The sequence below is a fragment of the Lampris incognitus genome, chromosome 1 (assembly GCF_029633865.1).
Source record: "Lampris incognitus isolate fLamInc1 chromosome 1, fLamInc1.hap2, whole genome shotgun sequence".
NCBI classification, from domain to species: Eukaryota; Metazoa; Chordata; class Actinopteri; order Lampriformes; family Lampridae; genus Lampris; species Lampris incognitus.
Window position 1 is genome coordinate 50,039,936 of NC_079211.1, and position 20,796 is coordinate 50,060,731.

The 20,796-nt window shown below is 43.3% G+C and overlaps 1 protein-coding gene and 1 pseudogene across 1 annotated transcript in view; one reads left to right on the top strand and one right to left on the bottom strand.

Annotated features, from left to right (window-relative positions):
- Window positions 1–20,796, bottom strand: part of LOC130110628 (NACHT, LRR and PYD domains-containing protein 12-like) — a 571,318-nt gene that overhangs the window by 151,831 nt on the left and 398,691 nt on the right.
- LOC130126654 (NACHT, LRR and PYD domains-containing protein 12-like) overlaps window positions 1–20,796 on the top strand; it is an 82,063-nt pseudogene that overhangs the window by 42,059 nt on the left and 19,208 nt on the right.

Here is a 20,796-nt window from a genome sequence, read left to right on the forward strand (position 1 = left end):
CACAGCCAATATCCTCTCTTGCAATGCAGCGAGGACAGTGTCTCCTCGAGTGGCGAATCCACCCTCTGCAGGACTCTGCTGTGATGTCATCACATGCTGCATCCATGGCCGCTAGCAGGGCCATTTAGGTATGTGGATGCCGGTCATATACCTTCCACCTCCAGGAAGAGAAAAACTCCTCTATTGGATTTAGGAATGGTGAGTAGGGAGGGAGATATTCCACCAGCATCCTGTCATGTGCTGCAAACCACTGCCTGACCACATCGGAAGGGTGAAAACGCACATTATCCCAAACAACAACACACTTGTTCAGATGGTCTCCAGTTAGACCCCTCTCATTCTCAGGGATTATGTCCCTGTAAAGAGTGTCTACAAAAGTCAGCAGATGTTGTGTGTTGTATGGACCAAGACGGGGGATATGGGTGAGGACGCCGTTTTCTGAGATGGCTGCACACATAGTAATATTCCCTCCTCGTTGGCCTGGGACATCAGTGGTTGCTCTCTGTCCAATGTGATTCCTTCCACGCCTTCTACCTTTTGCCAGATTGAAACCCGCCTCATCAAGGTATATGAATGTGTGCAGCGGTTCCCTGGCCTCCAGCTCCAGCACATGCTTCATCACAGAAGAGGGAGCGAGAAAAACTATAACAACTCTTCCTGTGTGACATAATGCATTTTGGACAACATATTGTACAGTATGCACTGTGGATACACATACACAGAACTGCCATGTAAGTGTAGTGCATGGCACTACACAAACTAAACAGTTTGCAGCACTGAACATTAGAGTGTGCATAGAACACATCCATGTTTTACCTGTACATACTGGTGACGGAGCTCCTTCACTCTGTCGCTGCTCCGTTCAAATGGCACCTTGTACAATTGTTTCGTGCGCATTTAATTTCTCCTGAGCACTCTGTCAGTTGTAGCGACTGAAACGGATTCAATATTCCCAAAGATGTTGTCATCCTCTATAACATCACTTTCTATCTCTCTCAACCTTATGGCATTGTTTGCAGTCACCAGTGCACAAATGGCTTCCTCTTGATGCGGAGTAAAAAGGGGCCCTCTTCCACCTCTGCAAGGTTGTCTTGCAACCCTATGTGGTGCAGAGTAAAATTACAGTAAATATGGCAAATCTTTCCTGTAGCACTACTGTACACTACAATACACTACATCTGTGCTGCAGTAAAGCTGTAAGTCTAAATGTAAAATGTAAAAAGTGACAAGTTCTGGTCCCACTGCAAGCTTCATGTATGACACAATGACAATAGTGCAGTGCAGCTTGTTTAGTGCTGAATTACTGTCCATTATACACACACCGGTTCTCTCGACGACACGTCGGAATAATTGAATTTACAGTGGCTCTCCCAACATTTGGCTGCACCCTTCCACCAGCCTCAGCCATTGTGAGGCCGTGACTGACAACATGATCCACAATTGTAGCCCTGATTTCATCAGGAATCCGCCTATGTACTTGGCCTCTTCTTCCTCTTCCCCTGTTTTGTGCCCTTCCCCTTCCTCCCCGCATCCTCACCCCTCTTCCACGAGGCTGACCGTCCATTTCTGTGTCACAGTATTGTAGAAATGGTACACACTATGTCCTGCTTGGTTCATATATGCTTGTAAAGTGGGGGTTCATGGGATTCAGCTCTGAGTGACGGTGGAGAAGTGGCTTATCATTGGTTGCAACTAATGCTTCACACACCCCTTCTCATCAGTGAAAGCTGAGGTTCACCTGAGAGAAATTGTTCAATTTAGGAGACATTTTCAGGGGGGAAAAAAGATAAAAAATGTATAAAATTTGCTTGACAGATTTTGACAACTAGTTCAACATTTTTGTATGTAATGACTCAAGCAATGAAATGAGGACTATTAGTTTTATAGGGAATGACTACTCAGCATTCACAAGTATAGTTCATTTTGACTGACATGACATAAACAAATGATAATGTTATAAAACAGCAGAGAGTTGTATGAAAGCAATTGATGCATGTCCAAAAGCATTTGCAATTTGTTGGAAGGAATGAGAAACTGCTACTATGATGTGCACAAATGACTAAATGTTGTGGAGGCTGAACTAACTGTTGTGCAAATGTTAATAGTTATGTGAGAAATGCACCAGAGCCACTGAGAAAAACTGTAATGAACATTGGTATGGCAGATACACATGTAAACATGCCGGATTGTAGCAATACTGCTAATTTACATCCGTTGTCCCTCGGCAGGTCAACACAAAAAAAAAAACAGATGTGGTACACCACAACACAATACAATAGCACTAAAATACACAACAATACATACTATACAACATTATATACCCCACAAAACCATGCACCACAATACAATACAATACAATACACCACAATACAATACAATACAATACAATACAATACAATACAACATCATACCATGAAACACACAACACACAAGTGAGTGATATCATCAGCAGGACAAAGCTGCACTGAGCTCGCACCGATTAAGAATGATCACAAACTTTCCCCCTTTGTTCTTCCCAGTTGTACCCGTCCAATTACCCCACTCTTCTGAGCCATCCCGGTCGCTGCTCCACCCCCTCTGCCAATCCGGGGAGGGCTGCACACTACCACATGCCTCCTCCCATAAATATGGAGTCGCCAGCTGCTTCTTTTCACCTGACAGTGAGGAGTTTCACCAGCGGAAGGTAGTGCGTGGGAGGGTAAAGCTATTCCCCCCAGTTCCCCCTCCCCCTAAACAGGTGCCCAGACCCACCAGGTGCCCAGACCGACACATCTGGTGTGCAGTCCATCATGATGCTGTAATATCCACCTGTTTTGACCTTCTGCACGATGTTTTCCAACACTGCCTCAGCTAGTAGTCCAATGAACACATGTTGAATGTTTTTGCTGAGGTAGTGGGTAGTCTTGGAATGATTGACATGTCGTGCTAATGGCGCATCATATTTGGCCAAAAATTCCACAAGCTTAAGAAAATTGCCATTGTTTTCTTGGTAAAGGCGATCGACACTTCCTCTAAATGCAAGGTTTTGTAATGCAAGAAACATGATGCAATCCAACATTCTGCTAAGCACTTCATGCCACCGTTGTCTCTCACTGAGAAGCTCTGCTTGCTGGTGGCTGTCAATCGTTGTACCAGCAGCCAGAGCGAATTCCAGAGTTTCCCACTTTGAAAAGTTCTCAAGAGGAGAACGATAATTCTCGTGTTCAGTCAGTCTCGTTGATAACTTGACCCAGTTTGAAAAACCAGTAGTGAAGATCCCTTTGTCAGTTCCAAACAACTTACAACAGAAACAGAAGACGGCATTGGCAGACTCTGAGTAGACTAACCATGGCCGACCGGTGCTAAGTGCAATGTCCTGTCAATTCGGACATTTGAACAGATAGAGAGAAAGGAACAATTTGAAGTAAATGTGAAACCCAGAAACCTTGTTGCATATGGGGGCAGCAAAATTAAAACTGTTGTTCTTGTTCGGCTGCAGTGTCATCTAGAGGGACAAACACACACATTTCCGTTCTTCATTGTTCATGAGGATGTTTTGCCACTGCTTGGTCTACGTGCATGTAGAGAGATGGGACTTGTCTCATTCAGCAAAGATGTTCATCAGTTAGGTCCTACTGATGATGATCTGTCGCAGCAAATTTATGCTGAATACAGCGACCTCTTTTCAGATGAGCTTGGGAAACTACCTGTGACTTACTCCATGACACTTGATCCAGAGGTGAGAGCTGTTGTTTGTCCTGCACATCACATTCCTGTGGCTATGAAAGACAGAGTCAAAGCTAAATTGAACAGAATGCAGGAATTAGGTGTCATCACCCCAGTATCTGAGCCAACTGACTGGGTGTCATCAATGGTTGCTACACACAAAAAGGACAAGCAAGAAATCAGAATATGCATAAATCCAAGAGACCTTAACTCTGCTCTAAAAAGACCACATCACCCCATGCGCACTGTAGAGGAAGTGACTGCACACATGTCAAATGCAACTGTATTTTCAGTTCTAGATACAAAAAATTTAATTTTGGCAGATTCCTCTTGATCACAAATCCTCAATGTTAACCACTTTCAGCACCAGTTTTGGTCGTTACAGATTTCTGCGAATGCCCTTCAGACTCAACTCAGCCAGTGAGGTCTTCCAGTGCTCCATGGAACAGATTTTTGCTGGATATCCCTGTGCAATCATAGTGGATGACATACTCATTGGTGGTAAGATTGTGGAAGAACATGATGCTAACTTGAGAAAAGTGCTTAACCGTGCCAGAGAGGTGAACTTGAGACTCAATCCTCTCAAGTGCAGGTTCTGGCTGAACCAGGTCAGCTATGATGGTCATGTTTTCTCCAGTGAAGGCCTCAAGGCAGACCCCTCCAAAACAAAAGCGATCAGTGAAATGCCAACATCAACAGATGTTCCAGCTTTACAAAGATTTCTCGGGATGGTTAACTACCTTGGAAAGTTCATTCCCAACTAACTACGACAACTAACACACAAGGACACAGCATGGACATGGCACGAGCAGCACACACACGCGTCTAGCCCACCAGTTCTGTCATACTATGATGTCAGTAAACCAGTGACGCTCACATGCAATGCTTCACAGCATGGACTTGGTGCTGCATGTCTGCAGGGAGGAAAACCTGTAGCCTATGCTTCATGCACATTGACTGACACTGAAACTAGATACTCACAGATTGAGAAGGAGCTGCTAGCAGTAGTTTTTGCATGCTCAAAATTCAATGACTATATCTATGGCAAGTCAGTGACCACAGAAACAGACCATCAACCCCTAGTCACCATACTAAAGAAGCCTATACATGCAGCTCCAACAAGACTGCAAAAGTATGACCTCACACTGGTATACAAAAGCGGCAAACTTATGTATGTGGCTGACACACTGTCTCGAGCTCCCAGAAGCTCAACTGCTCAGGAAGCTGAAGAGGAGGACAGCTTTGATGCCATGACGGTCAACTACATCTCTTCTTCCCGGCTGTTGGAGTTGAAAGAACACACAGCAACTGACACAACTCTGCAGACTCTCAGCTCCATCATCAGACATGGATGGCCTAGCAGACCATCCAGCCTTCCTTATGCTATTCGTTCCTATTATAATAGGAACGAATAGCATAAGGAAGGCTGGATGGTGCAGAATGCTGACAGAATGACACGCAGCATGCCCCCTCGCTGAATGTGAGTATAAGCGCTACATAAATCTGATGCTGTACATGCAGCATTTTTTTCGCACACACGATGTGCTCACATCATCACATTCAAACAAATGATTAATTTATTGTTTTAATTAATGCAGCGTCTCATGTTGCCGTCGTTGATGTTGTTATTGTTGGCACTGCTTCCATTGTGCGAGTGTGAAGCTGTGTTGTGTGTTTATGCGGGCCCTTCCTCAAGGTCAGGGAGTGCCTGCTATTGTCATCATTCAATGATACAGCATTCCCAAACCTTAGCAATAGTTGGTCCATCGTTTTAATCAGGAAAAGGGCAGTGCAACCAACATACCAAGATGATAGCTGAGAGAGGAAAAAACAATGAATGAAGGGAGATGCATTTTCAAAATTAACTGTCCATCTAGACTCCAAAATGAGTTTTAAGAGGGTGATGTTGGCTAACAGCACTTACTAAGACCAACAAAAAAAAAATCAATGACGAAAGACACAATCTTTAAATGAAAATCATTACTAAAAAAGATGTCTGTGAATGTTCTCATTCATCCAGGTCATGGCAGGCACGGCTCCAGGATTTCAGTTTTGGGTGGGCCAGGCCAATTATGGATGGGCCTGGAATTACCTAAGGGGGTCTGGGGGCATGCTCCCCCGGAAGGAAATGTTTCAATATTGATAATTTAAATGCATCAATTTGGTGCATTTTGAGACCAAAATCGAGCTAGATAGAATAGCAAATGTAATCACAAAAAACCCTCATAATTCATGCAACATTGACAAAATGAGCCAAAATCTTAAAAATTACTCAGTGCAAAATATATATTGCTTGAACAGCAGCAGGACCATCACTTGCCAACGTTGAAAGCCCGTGAGTGACCATTTTGAACTATAATTCTATCACTGACCGACCAATAGAGGGCGCAACAGGTCTGTGACCAAGCAACCACAGCCCAATCAAAGGCCCTGTCCCAATACGCCCATTTCACGCCGTGGCCATTTTGGATTTTAAAAAAACCAAGTGGTGGGAATTTAGCCACGCCCCCTTCTTACTCAATCGGAAATCAATGCAGCCGGGGCCAGCAGCAAACATGGTTTGGACTACCAACCTTGAGCACCTACTGTCATTTACCACAATATGAAAACTAAGCTGGATCTTTTCTTTTTCGAGTACTTTCTGCCTCTCCTGTGCCAGTGAGGAGAGACACACACACAGGGCTGTATTCAAAGAAGCTGTTTAACCACAATAAAATAAACAATAAGATACATTTCATTTTTGTACTGTGTATTCAATATTTATACATTAGATTGTCCCATCTACAATATTTTCATTCTTTGTCCTTTAACTTTAACAAAACTGTTGGTTCATTTTAAACTAAAATATGTTCGGTCAACTGTCATTCTGTTGTAGCAATAAACTGGAACTGGCTACTAACTCAGATCATCAATTGTTTACTAAACTAAGATAGTGATTGCTCATCTCAAGGTGTGGGCTAAAAAATGGGACTGTACTGAAATGAAGTTAAATATGTTTCAATCTATCTAAGGTTTGTGTGCACTATTTTCTTGTCAGCTGAATTTAACAAAAGTTTAAAACAATGGTCCCTGAAAATTTGTTAGGAGAGCACACACAGTCCACAGTTGGTTGATTGTTCCACTTAGGGAAAGGGGTATGACTCCATCAAAAATGTGGTACTCCTTTATGCGTCTTATTGACCGTTCGACGTGTATTCTCAAGCCAGCAATACTCTGTGTGTCTGTGAGCTCATCACAGCTAAACTGTCCACTTGGGCCTAAAAATGCAGGGATGGCAAGTTTTACATCTATTTCATCGAGCAGGTCTTTGATAAGGAAGCCCTTATCGGCCATGACCTCATCACCTGACTCTAAGAGGTCCAGAACACCTGACCTTTTAGTTATCTCCTTATCAGAAATAAATCCTGTGTATAGATTACTTACCAGGCTAACTGACCCTGAGGGAGTGATCCCAATTAGGGATTTCAGCGTAGTGTTACTTTTAAAAAGGGAGTATGTCATGGTGTTCAAAACCTTCGAACAAGCTGTCTCGATGCGGATCTCTGTGCAGTATAGTGTCACTCTTGTGTTTGGGTAGAATTCCCTGAATACTGGTGGCATTAGCTCGTCTACTGCTGCTCTACTAGGCCATATTGGGAGGGTCCCTAACATAAAGAGCAAATAGTTGGCCCACATCGTACAGTTCCTGCTGACTGTGGCCGGTGACACATTGAATCGTACATATAAATCCAGAGCAAAAAAGCCCTGCCTCACACGGCACAAGAACAGGAAAAACTGATCAATCAGCGATAAATGCTCTGCATGGAAGCCAGACACAGAAATGTGTTCTAGGTTATGGCTGTTCCTTCGCATTTGAGTCCATCGCACCATGGACTCTGCAGTAGGCTGTAAAGCTAGGAAGAGTGCTTTGAGGGTGTGCTAATCCTTAAAACCAGTGTAAAACCTGATCAGATTGGGCGCACACTGGAAGCGTTCTAGACCAAAACGCTCACTTTTCAGCTTTTTATTTTCGTCCTCCAGGAAAGCGATGCGTTTCTTTACTGCGTCAAGCTGGTCTTCCACAGAAAGGGGCTTCACGTCGTAGTCATGATCAGGTAGAGTCGCCCAAACCTCACTGGACACATGAGGATATGTCATACATGTGGGAAGCAATATAAATCCACACATTTTCCTGTTATCAAGATGATGTGTCAGAACAGAGCTATCCACTATTGAAAGATTAGTGAATATATATATACACACACACACACACACACACACACACACACACATACATGTATATATATATATACATATTATACAATGTAGTAATCTACGTGTTTGAAAAATTGTATTGTACTGACAGTAACAACTCACCTATCTCCCTCATGTTCCTCTTCATGTTCCTCTTCATCTTCTTCCGCTATTAAGTCACCAAATGCGACTAAAAACAGGAGCAAACATTTTTCAACGTCAAACTTCTGTCTCCCTTCTAATGTTTTAGTCACAGTGAAACTGGTCACCCCAATATTATTTAACTGGCTGTACATGGTGCAACCTCTGCAGCTCAATGCATACAGTAACGTTAAATGTACATGCAACCTCTGCAGCTCAATGCATACAGTAGGCCTACATGTACATAATGTCTGTTGCAATAATAGCAGGAGGAGTAAACATTTAGCCATATGGCATCTTAATGTGTCAGTTGAATTTAGGATGGTACACAGCAGTACGACATGTTGCTTCCTGCAGTGTTTTCAATGAAGTAAGAAGGGGGCGTGGCTAAATTCCCACCGCTCGGTCTTTTTTTTAATCCAAGATGGCCGCGGTGTGAAATGGGCGTATAGGACACGTAGAGCCTCTCGGTGTTGCCAGCAGGGGGCAGTGTGGCGCTTCCCCTCTTTGCGTGCGGACTCTCGTTGCTTCTTCGTTCTGCTGAGCGGAGCCGCATTGAACAGCACGGCGTGTGAGGCCTGTCTCGGTCCTCTCCTGTTTCTACAGGTTGGTGGGGGTTTAAACATTTGTATGGCGACATACACATGTTGTTTAGCATTAAAATGAACAGTTGGTCCAATGTTGTAAGAGTAATGAGGACATTTATATGGTTTTGTGGACAAGTAGAGAGACACGGTCTCCTTTGTGTCGGGTGAGCCAAAATGGCGCCGGCTGTAAACGTTCCGTTGAGGTCTGAATGAGAAACCTGTATGTTCTGGTTCTGTTGCTCCAGTACATTTCATTTTGGGTTCGTACTGTTAATCTCGGTGTAGCAGCTTGTTCCAAATGAGTGGTGTTGGTGGTATAGTTTGATCTATTCTGAAACATTATCAGTACTATGAAATATGAGACGTTGCAGGTTTCCAGCTCCTGCGTACCGAACTGACAGATGATGAGGACCAACGTGTTTTACTTGACTAGGAAAAAGGTTGTACCTGGCTTATGTATTTAGTGTTGTTGTTGTTGTTGTGCATGTTCGTATTAAGATGGAATAGGGAAAACAAAACGCAGGAAGGGAAATAAAGAGGTTTTGCGTGTCGGTAAATAAAGTTGGTGCTGAGCGGAGCTGCATTGAACAGAAGCACGTGTGGCCTGTCTCCTCGGCATCCTGTTTCTACCGGAAGCTTATCTGTTCATGGGCTCTCAGTCTGACACCTGCAACATTTACCACTCACCTGCTTGGTCGGCCCACCACTCAGTCGTGTCATGGTTGCCGCGAGCTGGAACCGTCGTTGGTCAGCTGATCCAGAGGCCCAGTGTGTGAGACTGATCACTGTCCGTCACTCACTAACGATGCTCACTCAGTCAGTCAGTCAGGGACATTCGCGTTTGTAGGGCTGTCCCCGCTGGCCGGTCCAGCCAACAAGATGTGTGTCCCATCTGTGATGCAATAAAATGATCTGTTTCTTAACAAGATCTAAGGTCAAGTGACTCAAGTGTGTTTTAGGGCCATTTGAAGAGTTGGAAGCATATTTTGATGGTGATCAGGATAATATTCCATCCATCCATTATCCAAACCGCATATCCTGCTCAGGGTCGCGGGGATGCTGGAGCTTATCCCAGCAGTCATGGGGCCGCAGGTGGGGAGACACCCTGGACAGGCCGCCATTACATCACATGCCCCCCCCCCCCTACACACACCTAGGGACAATTTAGTATGGCTGATCCACCTGACCTACAGGTCTTTGGACTGTGGGAGGAAACCAGAACACCCGGAGGAAACCCACGCAGACACGGGGAGAACATGCAAACTCCACACAGAGGACGACCCGGGATGACCCCCAAGGTGGGACTACCCTGGGGCTCGAACCCAGGACCTTCTTGCAGTGAGGTGACCACACTAACCACTGGGCCACCTTGCCGCCCCAGGATAATGTTGTGAATCACAGTTATTGTAGCCAGGATAATCACGAAATGACATTGTCATATCGTCCCACCCCTCGTCTCAGGCTCTTTGGAAATCATCTAACAAGGGTTCAGGTTTCCCATTAAAAAAGGGATAACAGATAACAGTTATATGAATAAAAGAAGAGCATCATGAAGAGTGGCAGATTTATATCATCCTCCATCCAGTTCTGAGAGAAATCTGCTGATTGGGAAGACAAGTTGATTCAGAGCAGACAATGTCTTGTGCCTTGTTGGCAGAGGTAATAACTAGAAGAAGAAAGCCACTGTCATTGTGTTGCAGTGTATTTTTACAACGAATGTGTTCTCTGCATGTAACCCCTCCTATTGTATAGGAGCAGTGGGCAGCTAGCTGCAGCGCCTGGGGACCAACTCCAGTTCTTCTTTCTGTTGGCTTGCTCAGGGGCACAGGCAGGAGTATTAACCCTAACATGCAGGTCTTTTTGATGGTGGGAGGAAACCCACACAGACACGGGGAGAACATGCAAACTCCACACAGAAAGGACCTGGGATGGCCTGGGGTTCGAACCTAGGACCTTCTTGCTGTGAGGCAGCAGCGCTGTCCACTGGGCCACCATGCTGCCCCGGTATAACTAATAAGGGTGCTACCTGGATGTGCTTTGCCTCTCTGAAAAGTCTCCTGCAACATCTTGTGTGGGATGGAGGGTGGTGCAGGACACTTGGATATATGGGCATCTTCTTGTTTCTGTCCAGCCTCATAACTTTCAGGGGTGTTGTTTTTAAATGTTTGAAGAGGTGACTCGTGTTGCTGCTGTGTGGCACTTTCTGTCACAAATAGTTCATCTTGCTGTATTGTTATCTACAGGTGGAAAGTAGCATCACACCACGCTACATTTCTTTCCCTTCTCTCACAAGTTTGATGCCGAAGTGTGCACACAAACATCAACATTTATATTTAATATTTATATTTAACAATTAAAGTTTATATTCATATTTTATATTTAACATTTATATCTAATATTTAACATTTATATTCAACATTTAAAGTTTATATTTAACATTTATATTTAACATTTACATTGATATAATATCTAATTTTATAATATTGCTTTAATGCAGATCATTACTCTTTAAAAAGACATTACAATAGTTTACATGATTTTCTTGAGATGTTTAACAAAGTGACAGTTAAAAACTACATTTATCTATCTATCTATTTATTTATTTAACTTTGTCATTGCTAAATTTGCAAAAACTGAGCAGGAAAACAGAAGGTGCAGCTTTTTACAAGCGGCACCCCATAAAGCTCTTAAGGACAACCTTGTGAATTTGGGCGATACAAAAAAAACTTGAGGTAACTACAAATTCTACCTTTTCTCACTTGAGTGGTTTTGATTTTATCATTTGGAGGTGGATCAACAGACCGGCCACTCTTCATGGACCCACAGCTGGACACAGAGGAGTCTGCTCTCTCTTCCTGGACCCTTTCAGAGACAAGACCAGGACACAGTAAATACATCAGTGTCTGTACTGAGAAAGACAAAGTTGCCTTTTTGTTTGCTGGTATATTTGATAGTGTTATTCATCATAATGCCATATAGTAATATATAATAGCATAACCACTAAACGTTGTCTAAGAGTGGGGACCATCTCAAAGTTAAGGTACGGACTCTTAGACCGGTCACTCTTGATGGACACACAGCTGGGTACAGGGGGGTCTGGTCTCTCCTGATGGACTGGGCTTCAACACAACGCAAACAGACCTTTGACTCTGACTGATGATGTCACGATGACGTCACTGCTGAGCTGTGAGATGGAGACCAGTCGTGGACAGTTAGAGGTCCTCATCTCACCTCTTAGCTTTGGTCTGGCTGTCATGTCCTCCAGACAGAGTGGTTTTAGAGGTAGGACCTCCCTCCTGTCTCTCCTCAGACACATTCATAGTAAAGACCTTTATTCAAAGACAACACACAGCTGAGTTTCATTCTGATAAGCTTTCTATCAGGGTCAGTGGTGATTATGAATGTCAGCAACAGCTTCCTGTTGTGTCAGCATGAAGACGAGCAGGTGAAACAGTCTGGTAGGACAATGATGCTGGTTTTAATTTTGAATATAAGTCTTAATATATTTGATTCAGATGAAGATTGTGTGCAGAAAACAGCACACACAGTAGGAAGACACAAGCTGAATAAGTGGCAGAATACATCTTGGGAACTACATAATGCTTGAGGTTACAAAAGTCAAACTAAATATCAATTTCTTCACTTGTTGGTTTGGTTTTACAGTTTAGGATTTGTTAGTTGTTTGACACTGTTCAGGTAAATGCCCCCCCCCCCCATTTTCTCCTCTATTGTATTTGCCCAGTTACCTTATTTTCCGAGCCATCCCGGTCGCTGCCCCCCCCCCCCTGCCGGTCCGGGGAGGGCTGCAGCCTACAGACTTGCCCCCGATACATGTGGAGTCACCATCTTTTCACCTGACAGTGAGGAGTTTCACCAGGGGAATGTAGCGTGTGGGAGGATCACGCTATTCCCCCCAGTTCCCCCTCCCCCCTGAACAGGCACCCCCACTGACCAGAGGAGGCGCCAGTGCAGCGACCAGGACATGCACCAACATCCGGCTTCCCACCCACAGACACGGCCAATTGTGTCTGTAGGGACGCCCGACCAAGCTGGAGGTAACACAGGGATTCGAACCAGCGAGCCCTGTGTTGGTAGGCAACAGGGTAGACCGCTACGCTACCCGGAGGCCCAGGTGAACTTTATGATGGTTTACAGTTTGTCTTTTTCCTTGCAGACCTGCTGACATGCAGGTTTGCGTGTCATTAGAGGTCAACAGAAGGTTGATCCTGGTTGTTGTGTCTGGTGCAGTCCTGTGTTGGTCAGTAGACATGGAGACAGTTGATGGCTGTGTTACTGCAGGTCTCCTGCTGGAGGCATTGGAGGAGTGTACGGCTGGGACAGTATATTTCTCTTAAACTTGACTTGAATGTCCATTCAAGTCATCTTAATGAAGTCCTAGTCAGGTTTTTGTGTCTTCTTATGAAATACAACATGTAATGGAGTGTAAATGGTGACCTCCATGTGTTGGCTCTGTAAGATGTCTACCAAGCTCATGTCCTCAGCAGTCCGCTGTAAGGACTGTATTTTCCTGTCCTCGGGGTTCATCAGGAGGGACGTTGATAATCTCCTCACACCGTTCCACTTTACACTTCATTTGTATTTTAGTAAAACACGTTATGATGTTATGCTTTCCTCCCACAGGCCACAGACGTGCAGGTCAGCTGAGTCGGCCATGCGGACTTGTCCCCGGTGTGTGTGTGTGTGTGTGTGTGTGTGTGTGTGTGTGTGTGTGTGTGTGTGTGTGTGTGTGTGTGTGTGTGAGAGATGGACTGGCGTCCTGTCCAGGGTGTCTCCCCACCTGCCGCCCAATGACTGCTGGGATAGGCTCCAGCATCCCCGTGACCCTGAGAGCAGGGTAAGCGGTTTGGATAATGAATGAATGATGTTATGAAGTAATTTAAACTTTTTAAGATGTTTTATTCTTACTATAATTTTTTTTAAAATACATTTTTCTGGTATGCCAACAAAAGCAGTTTGACAGTGGACACTGAACGATGTTGGTTTGTATGAGTTTGTGGACAAATCACCCATCCTGTGTTTTATGCTTCTTTCTTCTTGCTTGTGTACATTGCAGTGGGGCTCTTCAGCCTTTAACGAGTTCCTCAGCCAGCTGGTCGTCCACAGTTTAACTCACCACATCTTGTTGAGACACATGTTCACCCTAACTAACTAAGCCTGGCTGAGAAACCCCCAAGCACAGGATGTTGTGTTGCTGTAAAGCCTCTGGAGGCAAATGTGTAATTTGTGATATTGGGCTTTACAAATTAAACTGACTTGACTTGACTCGGTTGGGGTGTTATGCCAAAACAATCCACCAGGGGGCAGAGTGGTTTCACACTCTTTGAAACCGAAAGTTCCTTTTTCACAGTTCATCGTTGTAAACACCATATATGCTAGTGTTATTTCATGATGGTGTTATAAAGTTAATTGTTTCTTTGTGATTTTCCCCTCTAGTTAAATATGACTGCATTAAAGTTATACTCAGTCCAGTCAAACAAAGCTGAAAGTAAAATAATAAAGCTGTCATGGTGTCTTGCTTTCTGTCTCAATACAAATAGGCGGAAGCCAGCGTCCTTTATGGTTCACAGACGTGCTGTTTTCTGGCTCTGGTACCTGAAAAGCTTCATGGTCCGATGCTGAGGATCTGGGTGATGAGGATAAAATGGAGGATCCTGATTATAAGCCCACACTAGCAGAACTGAATGACAGCTCTTCTTCTGAGTCTTTGCGTGAGACAGATGAGGCCCCACCAAGCACTTCTTCATCACCTCCTGACAAGAAGGAAAAGAAATGTGGAAAAACACTGAAAACCATCTCAGTGGGACAGCCAGAGGACTTCCCTGTTTCTCAGTCAGGATAAAAAAAACATGGGAATACATGAAGGTAAAGATTGTGGAGGGGTGAGGATACTGAATCATCCCTTTCTCCGGATTCAGTGGGTTTGAAGCCCTAGAAGCTGCAAAGGCTCCTTCTCGATATTGAAAGGTGCTCCTCGCAGACCGGATGGATTACCATATCAACCTGTATTCTGCCCAGGAGTCGGGAGAGCAGTTAAAATGAGAGACTGAAGACTTCTTGGTGATACTCCTGTACATGGTTGTGTTGTCCTTCCCAGCCATTGATGACTACTGGAAACCAGGGTCACACTTCAGCTTGGTTACAGATACGCCATTGAAGGTGTTTTGACTGTTGTGTTTGTTCATACTTTTCGATGATAATAGCCAATATGGTGGCAGCAGTGACAGATTTTACAAAGTCTGTCCCCTTTCTTAGATGCTCCGTCAGCCGTGTCGTCTGGTCCCTCCTGAATACAAGCAGACTGTGGATGGGTCATGGGGACATATAAAGGAAGAAGGGCAGGCTCTCTGTGACCGTACATTGCAAATAAACTTTTAACAAGTTGGGAGTCAGATTGTCTTGCAGGGCCAGGTCCTCTGGCATCATCCCTGACTGACTGTATCAAGGGGCCTTCACATTAGTCAGTGCTACCCTGAGTGAGGAGGGACAGGCATTAACCCTTGGGGCCAAAGTGGTGATGGGCTTATGCAAAACCATTCAAGAGCCAAATCCTAGTGATCTTCTGTGAAAATTACTTCACCCACTTTGATTTGGTCCAGAGACCTGATCCGAGCCTAGGTGTAAAGTGCGTTGGCATTGTGACATCAGCCCTCACAGGTGGAGCTCCTCAGATGTCTGATAAGGAGCTTGTCCAGAAGGGACAGGGAGCTTTTGATCGCTGCTCATCTGAAGGAGTCACTGCAGTGAGATGGTTTGACAGACAACAAGTGTGTCACCATCCGTAGCATCGCCTGGTTAGTTGAGCCTCTTTCCTCTCTGACGTGGTGGAGCAAAGGAGCCAGTGTAAAGATTGCTGTTCCTGTCTCCAGTCAGCATATGGGAGGGACTTAGCTCTCAGATATGCTGCTTAAACCTGGACAAACCACAGACATGGTGCAGGTTCTTGCTCTAAGTATAATCCGTCTCACATGGTTGGCTGGTGATGAAGAGGGAGTGTGAGGAAGAGAAACCCATGTCTCTCTAAAGCGTTTTTGCAGTTGCACACAGATTGAAAACAGACAAGACAGCTCCACTCCAAGACCATCCTCCTCCTTCTCCTCACCAGCAGCAGCAGCAGCAGCAGCAGCACAACACCACCTGATGTAAAATGTGTTTCTGATGCAACACCACCTCATTAGAAGTTTCTGTTTTCTTTTGCCCATGAAGGCTTCCTATGGTTTTATATTCATTTATTTTGATGCATTTTAATCATGATTTAGTTTAATTTCATACTTTTAGAATTTAATTAGTATTTATGTTGACATTTATAACTCCGTTGCTAGTTATTATTCTGTAGGATTTGAGGGTTCACCATTTAATAATGGTCTAGTCTAGTATTACATAAAGGGTCAGTGCTGCCCTCATCTCATAACCTGCAGCATCCTGCATCACTGTGTGTCCTGAGTTAAAGGAATAGAAAGGGTCATATCCAATGCAAGACTTAATGTGCTTTTCTTATTAATCTGTAAGCCCACACACGTCTGTTCTAGCAGTGACTGCTGCTGAGCAATATAAAAACTACAATTACCTGGAGGATGAACAAGTTATTACAGGACTATCTGGGACACTGGTGGTCTGTTGAGAGCAGGATTGACCCTTAGACTCTACTAGAAACTACAGTCACACACATGCAACTTGCTTTTAGGCTGGAGACTCTTTTTCATAGGACCAACCTGTTGTATTGAACTTGGCAGGTGGAAAAAAAAACACACACACACACACAGGCTGAGTTACAGTCTAATAAGCTTTCTACTGGAGGATCAGTGGTGATTATGAACAGAAGCAACACGTCACATTAAAGTCAGTGTAAAAACACTACAACCATCTGCTGTTTCCGTCAGATGGGCTGAGCAGACCAGCATTTTAAATCTTGGACAACATCAAAGGATGTATAAGGTATTTCAGGTTGTGTTTCTGCTTTGGCGGTGTGCCAACAACAGACCAGTAAAACAACACTGTCAGACTGGCTCTGAGACTTTGGCATCATTTCCAAATGAAACCCACACTTGTTTTTTATTCAGCCTCTGCTCAGTGTGGTGGTAAACACAGTTGAATGATGCTGTGGTAGTTGTGTGGTTTTGTTTTATATATATATATGTTTTTTTTTCATAAGACAATTCTAGTCTAACTATAAGCCATTTAATAATTAGTAATTAAATTCAGTAAAACTACGGTGGTAGGAATGAGAAAGATAACCTACATGTATGTCATACTGTGTTGGAGGGAAGTCCAAACACAGTCCTTACTGTCCGCCCCTCTACCCGACAGACTGAGATATTCCTGTTGAACCTTCATCATCAGCTAAAAGTCAGTCAGGACACTTGTCAGTTATGGGACAGTGGATTTCTGTCAGTGTTGAAATGTGAAAGTGTCAAGTCACATGTTGTCAGCACTGGCTCATGTTTGGCTCCTAACTTCCCTCATAGAACCAGGATCCTGTTAGGACACATTCCTGTGTGCACTTCCTGACTGACTGTAAGTTTCATCAGGGCCATCGGGATGGAGCCTGCAGTCCAACATCGGGATCCAGTCTGAACGCCCCGTCCTGTATCCCACCGTCAGCACAGACCTGTTTCTGGATGTTAATTCACCAGGTAAGGATTTCACCAGGCAGCATTATCCAGACACTACTAGATGAATAAACTACTGTCAGGTCCTTTGTATTTTACTACTCAGTGACTATGGTGTACTTGTAAAGGACAACTGTGATGAAGTGTTTTAAAATGTCAATTTGATGCTTTTACATTTCATGCCCGCCCCCGATCCAGCATTACATATCAATTTCTGTCCATGCTGTGAAAATTTTGCGTACACAATTTCAACTACCACATTATTCATGTAATGGATTATAGTAGTAAGTTTACCGAAATTCTTCAGTATGTGTATTAAGTCACTGTTAAGTCCGACCCACCATTAATGATTCCTCTACAGCAGCAGCAGCGTGCTCAGCAGTCCTGCACAGACTCCATAGACATGTTGACTATGTTCATATATCAGACAAAACAATGTATGAAACAACAGCAAACCATTTATCAAACCAGATCTGTCAACACAGAAACATGAGAGTTTACTGTTGCTCTGGTTTCTCCTCAGTAATAGACTTTATTATTATGTATTATATTCTGTACTGTAGCTGTGATTTTGTGTCATTGTAGACAGATTTTCATAACCACTGACTTTCTACCTCAGCTACTGAATTTTAAATTGATAAAGGTTTCTCCACCTCACTTTCATTTCTGAGTTTTGAGGCTTTTCTTCAGTCCACTGTCCAAGATGTGATTCTTATCCTCTATCTAGTGGACACAGATAAACTAAACCACCTGACATGTGGTTTGTCTGACACAGACTAGACCTGACCACAGGTTAGACTGGTTAGACTGGTCTGATGTCATTCTGACATTTCTAGACGTTGATACTGAAGTTATGAGGATGTGATCAAATGTCCACAGACATCCAGGACCCACCAAAGAGAATAAGAAGCATCTTCTCTCTGTGTGTCCTCTACAGATGAAGACAGAAGGTCTGTTTGACTTGATGTGGACCTGAGTTCACCAGGTAACAATCCTACCAGGAAACATATTAAATGTATGATGACTCGTCTCCCTCCTATTACTTTGTATTGTATAACTGTATAGTGGAGTTGTACCAGATGACGGTGGTAAAATCTTTCCAAATGTTTATTTGTTGCTTTCAGATCTGAATATTCATTGGCATTCATTGCGTCATGATTTCCAGCATTTCTGTCTTACTTTGGTGTTGAGATGAACATTTCATGAGAATGTTTTATGTGTTTTCCTCTCAGTGGTACCCAGACAGAACCAACAGCAGCCAACAGGTTATAGTGTGTTGTCTCTCCTCATTCTGTTGGTGAGTTAAGCAGAAAGTCTCACAACTGCTCTGACAGCATGGATAAGTTTGACTGAAGTACATTTTATCTACTGTTCATCTACTGAGTGTAAAAAAAACACTGCTGCCTTCCAACACTGAGGTCCACTCCCTTTAAGACATCCACCTGTTAAACAATCCAGGTCTCGATGGTCCACAAGGCTCCAAATCCTTCTTTCTGGATGTTTCTGGTCAGGCTGTTAGATGCAGACAGCAGGTGGTTCTAGTATTTTATACACTCAGTGTGTATGTGACATGTTACTAATATGAATGATTACAAGCCTACAAATAACTGATCCTCTAATGAAAATCTTATGATAAGGAATGTGTCCAGCTAACACAGCATGTTGTGTGTGTCTGTGTGAAGGTCTACACTCTGCTATGAATGTGTCTGAGGGGAGAGAGGAGGGAGGTCCTCCCTCTAAAACCACTCTGTCTGGGGAACATGACAGCCAGACCAAAGCTAAGAGGTAAGATAAGGATCTCTAACTGTCCATGACTGGTCTCCATCTCAGAGCTCAGCAGTGATGTCGTCATGACATCGTCATTCAGAGTCAGAGGTCTGTTTGTGTTGTGTTTAAGTCCAGTCCAGCAAGAGAGACCAGACTCCCCTGTACCCAGCTGTGTCCATCAAGAGTGACCAGCCTATGCATCTACCTATTCATTTCAAAGATGGACACCACTCTACTGAACAGAGGTGAGGTCTATGGTCACATGTATAGTGACTATCAGTTAAACCCAAAGTTGTTATTACTCTCTTGCGTTGGAGGGATAATACTGTTCTTTTCACGTGTCCAATAACAATGTCCAACTGAGATGTTCTCTTTGGGTGTGTGTTCCCATTTATCACAGCATGCTGATTATTGACAATATTTATTGTGTTGATGTGGTGAATTGGTGAAGGCAAAGTGATCCAAAATATTTCAAAATGACTTTTGTCTTTGTTCCAATATTAAATTGTCTTCTTTTTGGTAAGAACTGAGTTATTCCTGATATCTATGATCCTTTACAATACTTCCTTTAACCTGTGACTTTAAAACAGCTGCCTATCACCATCACTTTGCCATCCAGTGTTCAACTTGTGACAGTGCAACAAAATAACCGTTTTCCTATTTACATTCTTATATTACGCATTATGTGAAGGGCTGCTATAACAGGCAGAAAGATGGTGAACTCAGTTTGTTCCAAGTCGACTAGTCGGGAGGTTGTCTGAGTGAATAGTCGACTAGTTGGTCTCAAGGAAGCCCTATTAATTAGGCTCTACTTTTCCTGGACCCACTTGATTCAGTGAAGACCTATGATTGTTATTTAGGCCTACACTGGTTCACAGTAAAGAGATGCATGTGTACAAATTGTTATATCTTTAATCTGTTTTATTTGCAACATAATTTAATTTGGACCATAACGTGTCACTACAAGTAACACGTCGCTTACTAACGACCAGCGATTCCTCCTCAAAACAGTGATTTGCCAAACTGACGTAGGACTAATCTACATATATCTGGATGATATATTTAATTACTTCAAGAGATTAAGAAAAACTAGTCAGATCCATCGGGAACATCATAATAAAAACAATCAACAAGCTACTTATTTACTTATTCACTTACTTGATTGTATTTATGTTCTGTTATTTTATTATTAATATTATAATATATTTTTATCCATCTTATCGATTTTGTCTTTGTTTTGTTTTGTCTTGTTTGTTTAAACTAATTTACCTACTTTATTTGTCTAGTTTTATTCAAATCTATTGTCATTAGTCTCAAGTTGTCTCAAATTGATCTCTTATCGGCTTGTCAGTCATCTGTGAGGCACTTTGAACGTCACTAACCTGTATGAAAGGTGTTATTCAAATAAAGTTTGATTGATTGACACAAGATAAAAAACCTTACATCTAAAGATAAAAAAGTTGACACAGTAGTCGACTATTCTGACCCATACCTACTTAATACATCTTCAAAACAAGTCTTGTTAAATAGTCTTTCTCTGTTTTTAGCAGGATCCATCAGGAGAGACCAGACTCCCCTGTACCCAGCTGTGTGTCCATCAAGAGTGACCGGTCTATGATTCTACCTATTTTTTTCAAAGATGGACACCACTCTACTGAGCAGAGGTCAGAATTAAACAGCTGATATGAACAGATGGTTTGGTTGTTATCAAACTCTACTGAACAGACAGAGGTAAC